A 14,469-nucleotide genomic window follows, 5' to 3' on the forward strand; every position below is an offset into this window, starting at 1 on the left:
GAAAATGGAAAAAAAGGGCTTTGCTTACAACAGTTATGATGGCAAAATATAAGTAGTTTAATAAATCTATTAAGGTTTAGGCCAAAAAAAATGGACTGCCATGTCCATCACCTCAAAAATTGCCAAATATGCAGTTTAAAGAAAAATAGTTGATAATAGTTAAAAAAACCCCAAAAAAAACAAAAACCAAAAAACAACAGGTATCAGATATTAGACCTTGACATAAAAGAAGGAAAGGAACAAAATAAAATGGCTTTACTTAAAAATTAACAACGTTAGACTTCACATAATACATGCATTCTCTTAAAAAAAAAAAAATGGATTTTTTTATTTTTTTTATTTAGAGGGTTTGTTAACCCACATGTGCAAATCACTGTCAGCCCCTCTATTAGAGCCTGGCATAGCACACTCTATGAGTCTTTTATAAAAATGAGCGTTGTAAATACCTATTTAGGGCGACCCTCAAGCTGGTCACATGACTCGCGGCCGCTGTATACATCCAATATATGGCTTCTGCAGGAGGGGCCAAGATCTCCCTCTGATGTCAGCTGGGGAGATCACATGGCCGCTCAGCCCCTCCCGCAGTAGTCCTGGAGATCGTCCGCGAATCACGTGACTGGCCTGAAGATCGCGCTAAGCCGGTATTTACAGCGCTCGTTTTTAGAAAATATTTATACAGTGTGCTATGCCTAACTATAATAGAGGGGCTGGCAGTGACATTTTGTAAACTTTTATTTGTACTAATAGCGGTGGGGAGGGGGGGGGGGGGCAGAGACATAGAGCTGACAGGCAGGCAGGAGGGGGTGAGGGGGAGAGAGGACAGCTGCTGATGACGGAGGGACGTACACTGACCACGGTGGTCAGGGCTCAGCAACCCTGATTTTTGTGGTCAGCACAGAGAGGGGATACAGGAAGTGCCCGGTTCAGGGAGGTTTTTGACAGTTTAGAGAGGGGCAGATTACACAGCACAAGCAATGTGCTGTGTAATCTGCTTTACAGGACCAGGATCTGTAATTATTTTTGGGGAGGTTAACAAACACTTTAACAACTGGCAAAACAATTATTGAGCAACACATACACATCCACTACCAAACCTACAAACACTTAAGGCACAGTGTATTCTTTTCTAGGCTAAATAGTTAAAAAAAAAAAAAAGTCAGCTCAAACACACAAAGGAAATGGAAATTTGGGGTAAATAAAAGCTTACATAAAAATTAAAAAGTTGCAGTCATGAATACGATCTTGTTGATAGCTAAAAGTCCAATGTTCCTGATAAGGGCTACGATGAAATACAAGTTAATTAGTATAGATCAAAGCATGAGTGAAATGTGCAGTGTATACTGAATCACGGGGGTACTATAAAAATGAATCGAGATGTATTTGATAGTCATTACTGTAAATAATGTATATCGTAGCAATTTACATGTGCACACACACACTGTAGCTATTAATACAACAGTGGCAGATGTTGTTTATCCCATTGTGTGGTTCATAATAAAATAAAAGTACTATCTGAAAAAGCATGGTTTTATAAATATGAAATGTTGTAAAACAAAAAACATGGATTTGATGGTCTATCTAGCCTGCCTCCCCCACCGCTCTAACATCTATATTAGATGTCTGGCTGAGCAAAAGGCACAAGCAGAAGAAAAGAGGGCGTTACCATCGGCTGTGCACATTGGCCAACCCCTCTGCAGTATAACTCGGCCGTCTGCAAACAAAGAAGGAGTGACAGAAGCCATTTTGATGCTGGAACACACCAGAGACTAAAAACAACAAGCAGAGCAGCCATTTTGAAGAACGATTGAGATGTACTGCAATAAATGCTTAAAAAAAAAAAAAAAAAAAAAACTAAAAATAACTAATGTGGTAAACTAAAAAAAATGCACATATATATATATATATATATATATATATATATATATATAACAGATCTAATGTTACAGATAATTTGACCTCATGCTTGATAGATTAAAAATGTATGCTGCCTCTTTGGTACATGGTTAAAATAACTTAATTGAGGAAAAAAAAAAGGATGAATTACGGTAAGTGCTGTGGCAAATATTCAGAAATGGGAACTATGGAACGACAATTACTTTAAAACAGCACACGTTGGTTTAAACATAAGCTATATACAAAAAAAAAAAAAAATGCAGAATTATAAAAATAAAAATCTACCTAAAATATACTTTTGCGTATGGCCCAAGACACAGTCATTATTGGAAAGCTTTGCATTCTAAATAGGAACCTACACATGTTTAGCCGTAGGCAGAAGCTATGCAATCTTTATTACTAGATTGCTTTTAATTCTCCTAGGTAAATATGCACATCTGCCACAGGTGCAAAAATTAAATAGGACTCCGCTCCTGTGTAAATATTATATCCATACGGCGCCCACAATAGGTTAATGGAGTAATAACGCCGAGCAAAAAACAAGAGGCAGGGTCCTTGGATGGAATGGTTATGGTTTATCGTCCATAAATCACTCTGCTCTCGTCTGCTGCTTTCCATAAGCCTCTATGCTCCCTGCCTGGACACAAAGATGTTCCTGGCCATCCGGGAAAATGGGGGGTCATCCTCCTTGGTGTCTGAGCAGCCTCCTCTGCCTGCAATCTTTATGTACAGATTGCTCATGGATCTACGATTACATCTAATGTTAGATGTTGTCTCCCACACAGAGATAAAGCCATTCAGGCAAAACTCCCAACCTCATCTCATGTATGGGAGCTCATTTTGCAATGAAATCTATATTTTATATATGTGTTTTTTATAGCTCATAACTGCCTGCCTATATATAGTTATAGATCATAAACTGCCTGGCTAGACCAGCCCCTCCTCTTATTTTAATGTATGGCTCAGATGATCATAAAGGGGGAAAAAAAAACATGCCAACCTAATAAGACACGCAAATTCATTTCTCTGCAGCTTTACGGGTCTCCGGGTAATGGTGCAGACCGTGCCATGAAATTACTGATACCATTATATGTCCAGATGAGAAAAAAAATCAATTTAGAGACACCCACACGGGTTTTATATGTGGGAAACAGATCCGGGGGGAGGGGTGGGGCAGGTATATAAAAAGTATTTTGTTGAAGGTCGTTTGAAAGGCAGACTTACTATCCCAAATTCTCCTCCTCTGCTTCAAAACGTAGGTATTTGGCCTAGAAAAAAACGTGACGAAAAAGAGGGCAACAGGTGGGGCCAATTCCACTTAGAAGGGCCAATGTGCCTCTAGAAGGTTATGACAGCATGACAAAGACTGCAGCCGCCATCTTTATAAAGGGCGTAGTACAGCTCAGGGTTGGAAACTGTCCAGGGAATCCATACTGAAGGGGAACTTAGCCAGAAAAAATGGCTGAAATTCAGTATAAAAGTCTAATTCTCACTAATACTATTTTATAGTATTTTTTTTTTTATTAATTACTCTAAACTGCCCTATGGGGGTATCAGATAAGAGCGGCACAAAGACGTGTAGATGGAGCAGATGAGGGATTTTTTCCCCTTGATCTTCAGTATGGTCCAAGCAGAGAGAAGCTTCTGGATTCTTTAGGATTATTGTTAACTATCGTCCAATGTGAACATTCAGCCCTTGGGAAGCCAGAACAATTCGTGGAGGTAAGTGACACCTGTACAGGAGACAAAATAAATCCCATTAAGTACAATCGGTAATTGGGGGTGACAGAGACACACAATACACACAGGGGGAAGGACGCCGAGCTTGTGGTGAAGGACAATGGGGAAGGATGAACTGCCAGCAAAACCAACGTTATTTCAACCTTCACATACCTGACGACGAAGCCTGGAATGGCGGCGATAGGCGCCGCCCGCCTCTATAAGGCTCGGTGACGTCAAGTTAGGGGCGTTCAAACTAGAAGTCTAAAGGAGGAAGCGGGTTGGTCAATCGCGCCAGGCAGACTCGGAGAAGGAAGAAAGTGACGTTTCTGGACTAACCAATAGAAACCGAGGAACCTCGAACGTGCTTAGTCTCGCCCTTATCTTTTCCGTATAAACTTCTAATGGAAGGACTGGGATTCGTGTTCCTTCATTTCAAAGAGAGGGAGATATATTAGCTGAACTGTAGACATTTACAGCCGAGCGCAAATGCACTTGTTTTACTTGCTGGCTCCGTAGAGTGCGAGTTAGCTCCCTATCTGTGTCCTCGGTGAAAACCATTTTGCGTGAGGCGGTATCCAACAAAATGGCGCATAGCGTCTTCACTGCGCAGGCGTACACTGTTCTTTTGGTCCAGAAATATAGACCCCAGTGGCGTGCCTGCTGATACATGACGTCAGCGGGAGCAATGCGTACGGCCCCGCCCCTAACACGCCTCCAGACTGCTCTGGAGAGGGGGACGGCCCCCGTGCATAGCCTTGTATGGCCCCATGTACACGGGATGCAGCTAAACACATGTTCAGAGGCAGTTGGACGCGTTTTTCAACTGCCCCTGAACTCATTCAATGTTATCCAATGTGACCATGTACACAGTCTCGTTTGTTGCCTTTTTTTGCAGTTGCGTTTACTTGCTGACTGGGCCATAGACGAAAGACGGCTACAGCGCTGTCTGCTTATTCTGGGTGGACGTCCGTGGGACGTCATTCCAGAATGTTGCTCCCACGCGCCCCCTGGGGAGCGCACCCGGGAACATCCGTGTCCGGACCCGGCGCATCAAGGATCACAGTAAATAGCAGCTGATCGTGGCCGTTTACCACGTGATCGTTCCGTCAAATGACGGAGCGATCACTTGTAAACAAACCGGCATCACGTCATGACGCCGGTTCCTCCCTCCCCTCTGTGTACCAATCAGTACAGTGCGAGGGGAGAGATTGCAGCAGTGCTTTGGGCTGGATGTTTAGTGCCCACAGCGCTGCTGAGTGTCAATACTCTGCAACACTGTGCAATACTCTGCCAATACTCTGCAACACTGTGCAATACTCTGCCAATACTCTGCAACACTGTGCAATACTCTGCAACACTGTGCAATACTCTGCCAATACTCTGCAACACTGTGCAATACTCTGCAACACTGTGCAATACTCTGCCAATACTCTGCAACACTGTGCAATACTCTGCAACACTGTGCAATACTCTGCCAATACTCTGCAACACTGTGCAATACTGTGCAAAACTCTGCCAATACTCGCCAATACTCTGCCAATATAAAATGTAAAAAAGATTATGCTGCACTAGAGTGTGTTAGACATGCTACTAAATTATAGCATGATAGAACAACTGCGTCTAAATAAACGCATGTGGATGTGGGAAACACAATACCTCTACAAGGTAAGCGGACCTAATAATAGATAAATACTCTGAATACAAATGTGAAAATTGACAAATGCATATAAACGCATCAAAGTATAAATGCTAATTCAAATGTGAAATAAGACAGATTAACGCATCAAAGTGCATAGGTACCAATAAGCATAACTGAATCACAGTATTACTAGTGCAATAAATAAATGAATATAAACGCATCAAAGTGCAAATGTGCCAATATGCATAACTAAATGACAATATTGCTCAAATGTGCAAAATATAAACGCATAAAGTGCAAATAAACATACTTATTACAATATATATATGAGCATGTAAAAAGTGCTAAGTGCAAAAAATACAAAACAAAAAGTAATCTAGTGTCACACAGTTCATGTGTAAAAAAGTCCTCAATGGAACCAAAAATGGTTCACTATGAAGAGCTTCATAGTGAACCATTTTTGAGTCTTTTCAGTCTTTTTTGATTTATAGCGCAAAAAATAAAAAACCCAGCGGTGATTAAATACCACCAAAAGAAAGCTCTATTTGTGTGAAAAAAAGGACAAAATTTCATATGGGTACAGTGTTGCATGACTGAGTAATTGTCATTCAAAGTGTGAGAGCACTAAAAGCTGAAAATTGGTCTGGTTAGGAAGGGGGTTTAAGTGCCCAGTAGTCAAGTGGTTAACAGCGTTTCTTTGGAAGCAAAAAAACTACTTGTGGCAGGTGATGTGGCAAGTGGACAATCCGCAACTTGTGGCAAGTGGACAATCCACAATTTGTGGCAGGTGACGTGGCAAGTGGACAATCAGCAACTTGTGGCAGGTGACGTAGCAAGTGGACAATCCGCAACTTGTGGCAGGTGATGTGGCAAATGCCAATCCACAACTTGTGGCAGGTGATGTGGCAAATGACAATCCACAACTTGTGGCAGGTGATGTGGCAAGTGGACAATCCACAACTTGTGGCAGGTGATGTGGCAAGTGAACAATCCACAACTTGTGGGTGGCAAATGGACAGTCCACAACTTATGGCAGGTGACGTGGCAAGTGGGCAATCCACAACTTGTGGCAGGTGACGTGGCAAATGACAATCCACAACTAGTGGCAGGTGATGTGGCAAGTGGACAATCCACAACTTATGGGTGGCAAGTGGACAATCCACAACTTATGGCAGGTGACGTGGCAAGTGGACAATCCACAACTTGTGGCAGGTGACTCTGGACCTCTCACGCATTTTTCTACGTCGTTCTAGCCTCATCAAGAGCAATGTCAGGAGCATTTCCTCACATATGCTCATTATTGGATCCATTGCAAAAAAAGCACAGAGATGGAGGCAAATACAAGTAGACAACTGCTCTCTTTGCTGCTTCTACTCACTCTGGTGAAAATAGCTGAAATAGTTAACTAACAATGTTTTTTGAGCTTGGGGAGGGTCTTAAATGAGGTAATCTTAATAAACTCTTCTAGACGCAAACGCGGCTAAATGCGGCATGCAAACGCGACTAAACAGAAAATTTAAACGCCAGGTTCAAGGTGTCAAAAAAACTTGTTCAGAGGACTTTGCCTCAGCGCCCCGTGTACATGGGGCCTGTATGTCACTGGAGCTCGGATACACAGAGTGGTGCTGGCTCAGTGGGAGGGGCCTAGATCGGTGCATGGAGAGGGGGGCGGTCTCTGTTAATAGCACTGTAAGTGAAAATGACCTACAGTTTAAAAAAGCCCACCAGAGATCCCTGTGCCCAAGATCTTGCAATCTATGACAATGACCTTCAGTTTAGTTGGTAATATAAGAAAGCCCATTGGAAGAGCTGTGTCTATTCTGATCTCTGTTTACTCTGTGTTCTTTTGACAAGTGTGCTGTAGGTAGAGCATGTCAAGCCGTAGATGTGCTCCCTAGGGATATGCTGATCACCCATCTGTGCTGCTGTTGGAGGGAGCCCAGGTGACCATGAATGAGGGACCTGCAGACTTGGTCATGGTGAGTGAGACCACCCCATACCCCACTCCATCTCCCCCGGGGACAGGGACCCCCAGGGACAGGGACTCCCATCTCCCCCCGGGGATGGGGACCCCATCTCCCCTGGCAACAGGGACTCTATCTCACCTAGGGACCCCATCTTCCCTGTGGACCAGGACCCCACCTCCCCTAAGAACAGGAACCTGATCACCCTGAGTGTACCAACCTCACCCTCCTGCCTGATCACCCTGGGTGTGCCAACCTCACCGCCCTGCCTGCCATGTGTCCTGCGTGAGGGCCCTCCTGTGACAGCTCTTATCAGGACTTCACCCCACTGTGTGCTCCTCCTACATGTCTGTATACTCTCCTGTATCCTGTGCGCATCCTCTGACCACCTCCTGTATCATGTGCCCATGTTCTGACCACCTCATGGACCATGTCCACAGCCTCTAACCATTTCTTCTATCATGTCTGCAATTTCTGACTATCTCTTGTCTTTTATCATGTCTGCAGTCTCTAAGGGGGAGTCTAGAGAGGAATCAGAAGTGAGAGCGCTGACAGGATGGGGATTACGGGAGGAGTCAGATGTGTGTGGACTGTGGAGAGGAGACTATAGAATAAAACCAGAGCCACCAACCTGGAGCCATCTAACTGAGCCCTGCACGGTGCACCTGAGAGGAGGTCAGTGACAGCGCCGTCAGGCCAGTCTGGGGGGGGGTTAATGATGTAAGGGGGGAGTGAATACAATAATGTAAGGGGGCACTGATATAAAGGTTTCCCCTTATATTAGTAACCCCCTTACCTTAGTGTATTTGCTCTGCGATAGGTGGTCTCTGGTCACCAGGGTCTCCCCCCCCCCCCCCTACATCAGAGTTCCCTGCATTCCCCTTTACATCAAAGCCTGCAGGATTCCCCCTTACAGTGCAAGGGAACTCAGATGTAAAGGAAAATGCTGCAGAGCATGTTCTAAGGAGGAACTCTGATGTAAGGGGTGCTCTGGTCACCAGAGACCACCTTTTATCAGAGTCCACTGCATTCCCATTTACATCAGAGTTCCCACTTACATCAGGGTCTGCAGCATTGCTCTTTACATGGTTCACAGAGTTGCCCCTTGCACTGTAAGATTACAAGGAACTAAGGCCCAGAGACATGTCCAGAGAGTACACAGAGGATACATGTTGCAGACCCTGATGTAAATGGGAATGTGGGGGGGAGATCCTGGTGACCAGAGACCACCTTCCGCAGAGTGAATACACTAAGGTAAGGGGGTTACTAATATAAGGGGAAACCTTTATATCAGTGCCCCCTTACATTATTGTATTCACTCCCCCCTTACATCAGCGACACCTCCCCCCCCCAGACCGACCTGACGACGCTGTCACTGACCTCCTCTCAGGTGTACCGTGCAGGGCTCAGTTAGACGGCTCCAGGTTGGTGGCTCTGGTTTTATTCTATAGTCTCCTCTCCACAGTCCACACACGTCTCACTCCTCCCGTAATCCCCATCCTGGCAGCGCTCTCACTCCTGATTCCTCTCTAGACTCCCCGTCAGAGACTGCAGACATGATAAAAGACGAGCTAGTCAGAGATTGCAGACACGAAAAGAGATGGTTAGAGGCTGCAGACAGGATACAGGAGGTGGTTAGAGGCTGTAGAAATGGTACAGGAGGTCAGAACCGAAGGTTGGTCTGGTTCATGGTACAACACCCATTAATCAGGCACCTCATCCCAAATAATCTTAGAGAAAAGCTGGAGGTTGAGGGGATTTTAACGGTGCCAATGAAAATACAAATAAAATGCATGAATTAAAATAACCAATAAATTTTATTATTACAAAGTTAAAAAATAGAAAATAGATATTTCATGATAATAACAAATATTTGGTGGTCATATTGAATGATCAATTCAAGATCGAAAGAAAGTACATTGCACACTAGCTCAACATGTTTCACTATTTGCTTCTTCGGGGGATGTGCAGATTAGGATGGAATTCAAATGAGAACACTGAACAAAATGAAAACAAGAAATTATTATAGCAAACATATGAATTATATAAATTATATTAATAAAAATTTGTTATATAATGATGGGTGAGCTTAGTCTCCAAAGAACACCACAGATAAAGCCACTCACCCAAACAACAGTGGCCACCAGCAAACCAGGCCGGACTCAACAATCCCCCCAGCTACCCCAGATTGAGGAAGTCGGTCAGAATTGTGACCATAGAGGACAGAAAGGCTAAACTATAAAACAAAAAATCATTGTAGGATTGATTAACTAAATTAATGAATATTTGATTCAAATAAGGATAGAGCAAAGAGGACAGTTGTCTCATATAATAAATACTTACAAAGTAATATTTTTGTCTATCCAAAAGAATTGCGCTTATGAAATACCTGCTGGAGATTAGGTGCAGGAATCAGGCTGAAAAAGACATGGAATAAAAAATACTAAATTCTAATGTAAGAGATGTAAATATAAAACGTGACTGTTAAGAGTAAAATTACCAAGGAATACTAATGTGTGATAATGAAAAGTAGAAAAAAACAAAAATGGCTAACTATATTAAAAAGGTTAATAGAGAGAAACTGTCTCCAATGAATCTAAATTTATAGGGTGAAAGGAGCGCTGATAGTAGAAAAACCCTGGATTGTATAGATAGATGACGGCCATGAGACAATACTGAGGTGAGATTAATAAGGTGGTATATGGTAAAGAAGTGGATTACTCAAAAGGATAGCATATAAATGACTGTCTGGAACCGAGCTTACGAACCTATTTATTTACAGCATTAAGCTTATTTTCTCATACAATTGTGTTTGATTTTTGTCTATTTAAATATTATTTGTTATGTTATATATCTTTTGTAGTGAGTTTTGTTCCCAATTATAAACACTCAGACAGACTGCTCCTGTGCCCCTCTGCCCTCCCTCAGTGATTCCCTTCCAGCCCTTCCATGTGCCGGTTCTCGGTCCCCCTGTTCTCCCCTTGAGGAATAGGTTTTAAGTGGTCATACGGACGCCCAGGGCATGCCTTGTCATCTTAGCGCATTCCCACTCTACGCCTAGTTGCGCTGCCGAGCCTCCCTAATCCTATGGGTGGCAGGTTGTGCCGCTCTGGATTACACCTTTATTGGTGTTCCTTTTTTCCATCACGGCATCCCCTAGGCTTATGCGGGGATCTTGGGTCTATTCGCGTTCATCCCTTGTTTATTGTGGATGGGCGTGATTACTCCCTCGCATGGCCCTATGGGTGATGTAGTCTCAGGGATTTCTCGGCACTCCGCGCATGCGCCTTGGCGTCTAATCGTCCGCCTCAAGCCGGTGACGTCACACGCCGGCTCGTCGGAGGTACAGATAAGACCGGCTTATCTGACTGTTCGTTCAGCCAGAGCCGGAGGGCTACACTCTATTATGCGGCGCTCTCAATGACCGGTAAGCTCGGTTCCAGCCAGTCATTTATATGCTATCCTTTTGTGTAATCCACTTCTTTACCATATACCACCTTATTAATCTCACCTCAGTATTGTCTCATGGCCGTCATCTATCTATACAATCCTGGGTTTTTCTACTGTCAGCGCTCCTTTCACCCTATAAATTTAGATTCATTGGAGAGAGTTTCTCTCTATTAACCTTTTAATAAAGTTAGCTATTTTTGTTTTTTCTAGTTTTCATTATCACACATTAGGATTCCTTGGTAATCTTACTCTTAACAACAGTCACGTTTTATATTTACATCTCTTACATTAGAATTTAGTATTTTTTATTCCATGTCTTTTTCAGCCTGATTCCTGCACCTAATCTCCAGCAGGTATTTCAAAGCTGTTCTTAAGCCCAATTCTTTTGGATAGACAAAAACATTACTTTGTAAGTATTTATTATATACGACAACTGTCCTCTTTGCTCTATCCTTATTTGAATCAAATATTCATTAATTTAGTTAATCAATCCTACAATGATCTTTTTGTTTTATAGTTTAGCCTTTCTGTCTTCTATGACCACAATTCTGACCGACTTCTTCAATCTGGGGTAGCTGGGGGGATCGTTGAGTCTGGCCTGGTTTGCTGGTGGCCACTGTTGTTTGGGTGAGTGGCTTTATCTGTGGTGTTCTTTGGAGACTAAGCTCACCCATCATTATATAACAAATTTTTATTAATATAATTTATATAATTCATATGTTTGCTATAATAATTTCTTGTTTTCATTTTGTTCAGTGTTCTCATTTGAATTCCATCCTAATCTGCACATCCCCTGAAGAAGCAAATATTGAAACATGTTGGGCTAGTGTGCAATGTACTTTCTTTCGATCTTGAATTGATCATTCAATATGACCACCAAATATTTGTTATTATCATGAAATATCTATTTTCTATTTTTTAACTTTGTAATAATAAAATTTATTGGTTATTTTAATTAATGCATTTTCTATGTATTTTCATTGACCCCCGTTAAAATCCCCTCAACCTCCAGCTTTTCTCTAAGATTATTTGGGATGAGGTGCCTGATTAATGGGTGTTGTACCATAAACCAGACCAACCTTTCAGTTCTATGCTCTTTTCAGTTTTTTAAATACACTTCCCTTCTGGTCTGTTTGATGGCAACACAACAAATATTTAAAACGTTGTAATTAAATAATTAATATCTGTCTATATATAAACTATTCTATCTGTATATGTTTATTTTCCATTTTGCTCCTGGGAACTGTATTCTTCCATATTTTTCCCTTGCTGTGTATATATACTTAATTTTTTTCTTTTCCCTAGCCCCCACTGTTTTTGTACACTGTTTTTTGTTTTCCATTATCTCTTTTTGAACATGGCCACCTTTAGTGGAGAGGCCTGGGAGGGCCTTATGGACAAAATCCAGCAGTCCCAACATTCAGGGTTCAGATTTCTGATCAGGACCTGGATCAGGCCTTCCTTAGACTACAACGCTTTTTAGAACGTAAAGTAAGAATATTTTGGCATAAGAGGTACTTTCAGAAATATATCGATAATAATATAGCCCCTTGGGGACTTAGAATACAAATTTTTCCTAACTTGAAAAAGATAGAGGAACCATTGAAATCTAGTTGGGAGACAAATCTACAATCTTGTTCGTTTGGTATGATGTCCCTACTCTGTACACAGTATGATGTTGAGTTAAAATCACTCTATCTCCAAGTGGTATGAGGACTATGAACTCATAGTTGCAAGCACCAGATTCAAGAAAAATGAACAGGAGCTTAAAACACATAGAAAAATACACTTTGGACATTATCCGCACAAAAGAAAATACATTTATACGAGATGAGTGCACATACCAATGGTTTTGCCTACAAATGGGCTCAAAACACAAAAAACCTCCTAACTACACTAATGAGCGTAATGTTGATAAAGATGATAATGTTACTAATTTGTCCTCTTCTTCTTCATCCCTCTCTTCCAGTCAATCTACTATTTATCGTGATCTTTCGGGTGACAGATTGCCCAAAATACGTAAAGGCACTAACACACCATCTTGGTAACTCGTTATCACGTCGTTCACAACCGGTTCACTCTAAACAGGCACCTGCACGTTCGGTACCTATATCTCACTCTTCATTTCTGGTCACTCGGGGCCCTCAAGTATCGGCTTCACATACTATTGTTTCTATGGCACCTACCACTTCAATCACTGCTTCTCCTATGCATTCTAACATTACTAATAAAAAAGCACTGCTGAGGTAATTATCTCTCCTTCTGGAACCCCTTTACCAACTGACATCAAATTAGCACTCATTTTTTTAGGGAAGGATTAGGACCTGGGTCCCCCTTAGACCTATTATCTACCCAGACAAATGCCACTCGCAAAGATCAGCAATTATCTATTGTTAATCTGTCCTCTTATGATTTAACGGATGTAGAAACACAAGTTTTACAATTAGGCCTAACGTTCTGTCCTGATTACCAATTTGATAAATTCTCACTCATAAAAGATTTGCATTTATTTGCGCGTAGGCTTCTATATAGGATCATCTTTGATAAACTCCCGCTACAAATACGTTCAGCAGACTCTGGCTCAAATATTCAGGAGAACATTGATGAACATCAAGCCCTTGAGGATTTGATGGAACTTTGGGAGGAGGGACACACCACCGATGACGACGCAGCTTCAATCCCTTCGCTGGCGCTGTCCATCGAGGGTCTGTCCTTCCCCCCTCCTCAATCTTTTAAACCCAAGTCTAGGCTCTTTCCACTTTTGAACACTAATCCCAATATATGGGCATTCATCCAACAAACAACCAAAGCGATAGAGGAATTAAAAATTTCCCCCATTAGGACTTCCAACCTGACCCTAGAACAAAAAGATGCCATTAAATCTTTACAAACTAATTCTGAAATAATAATCAAGCCTTCCAATAAGGGCGGAAACCTGGCTATTATGGGAATTTCCCAATATGTGTAAGAAAATCCTTATGAACCGTAATTGGTATTATCCCATCTCAAAAACAGTCATTGATAACTACAACGCACAATTTCTTACCATCATTTTCAAGGCCTACCATCAAGGTGTTATTGGCCGCAATACCTTGAATTTTTTGAATGTTAGGGATCCAAGGATCCCCACCTTTTACGCACTACCCAAGGTGCATAAATCCTTAACTGAACCTCTAGGACGTCCCATAATTTCAAGCTGTTCTAGCCTTACAGAAGATGCCAGTTCCCTAGTAGATAGTTATCTTCAACCCCATGTTACTTCACTTTTTTCGTATATTAAAGATACTATTGACCTCCTGAGAACTACTGAAGGCATTTCCCTTCCCCCTAACACCTGGCCAGTAGCCCTTGATGTAGAAAGCCTCTACAATGCTATTCCACATGACAAAGGAATTAAAGTGTTACAACATCATTTAGAGGAAAGGGGTCCCTCCTTCGCCAGATATAATGCATTTGTATTGGACTTGCTTGATTACATTCTGAAACACAATGTGTTCCAATTTGACTCTTCCCACTACCTCCAGGTACAGGGGGTTGCAATGGGAACCAAATGTGCCCCCTCCTATGCAAACTTGTACCTGGGGGGGTGGGAAAAAGAGGTCTTTTCTAGAGAGGATCTGAATCACCTCCACGCCAAAATCATTGCTTGGTATCGTTTTATAGATGACATCCTTATCTTTTGGTCTGGGACTCAATCTGAATTAAATTAATTTTTACGTATAATTTCAATTTGAAATTTACAATGCATTGTAGTCAGAATAATATTAGTTTCTTGGACTTGTTCATCTCCATTGACGCCCA

General features: G+C 42.0%; 2 protein-coding genes across 8 annotated transcripts in view; one reads left to right on the forward strand and one right to left on the reverse strand.

The window, feature by feature from the left end:
• The window catches only part of LOC141107871 (serine/threonine-protein phosphatase 1 regulatory subunit 10-like), a 49,847-nt gene extending 45,864 nt beyond the window's left edge, over positions 1–3,983 (reverse strand). For 2 of the 7 annotated variants that reach the window (XM_073598904.1, XM_073598903.1), the window contains exons 1-2: positions 3,787–3,982; positions 2,894–3,626 (exon numbers count right to left, since the gene is read on the reverse strand). The gene's annotated coding sequence lies outside the window, so the exon portion shown is untranslated. Of the gene's footprint in view, positions 1–1,207; positions 1,858–2,893; positions 3,766–3,786 lie in introns of those variants that run through there. The other 5 variants (XM_073598908.1, XM_073598906.1, XM_073598902.1 and 2 more) reach the window with 5 other exon arrangements.
• A 6,530-nt stretch (positions 3,984–10,513) lies between these two features.
• The window catches only part of ATAT1 (alpha tubulin acetyltransferase 1), a gene marked incomplete in the record, with an annotated part of 96,162 nt that continues 92,206 nt past the window's right edge, over positions 10,514–14,469 (forward strand). The window contains 3 exon segments of the mRNA XM_073598909.1: positions 10,514–10,645; positions 10,994–11,077; positions 11,186–11,295.

Source organism: Aquarana catesbeiana, linkage group LG09 (genome assembly GCF_042186555.1).
Source record: "Aquarana catesbeiana isolate 2022-GZ linkage group LG09, ASM4218655v1, whole genome shotgun sequence".
NCBI classification, from domain to species: Eukaryota; Metazoa; Chordata; class Amphibia; order Anura; family Ranidae; genus Aquarana; species Aquarana catesbeiana.